Genomic DNA, 349 nt, shown 5'->3' with positions numbered 1-349 from the left:
CAACCTCAAACAAAAACGGCGACAGCTCCTGATGGCTCTGGCGACTGCAACGGTGTGAGGAAAATCACCATACCTTGCTCTCTTCTCTATTGCATCCTCTCTCATTATCCTCGGGTCTACCAGTGACGGCAACAGCTTCCGATGGCAACGGGAGATTTGGAAACAGCGTCGGGTTCACAAATGACAGCGACAATGGACCACGGATGGCGACGACGACGGGAGGCACAGTGACGTCTTCTTCCTCCTGGTCCTACCTCGCGCTCGTCTTTCTCTCTCCCCTGACTCCTTCCACGAACGCTCTCCCTCAAGGTTCGATGACGCGCGACAGCAACGACAAGGCCCAGCGTCG

Source organism: Arachis duranensis, chromosome 1, assembly GCF_000817695.3.
Source record: "Arachis duranensis cultivar V14167 chromosome 1, aradu.V14167.gnm2.J7QH, whole genome shotgun sequence".
Classification (NCBI taxonomy): Eukaryota; Viridiplantae; Streptophyta; class Magnoliopsida; order Fabales; family Fabaceae; genus Arachis; species Arachis duranensis.
Note: the sequence above shows the minus strand (reverse complement) of the source record.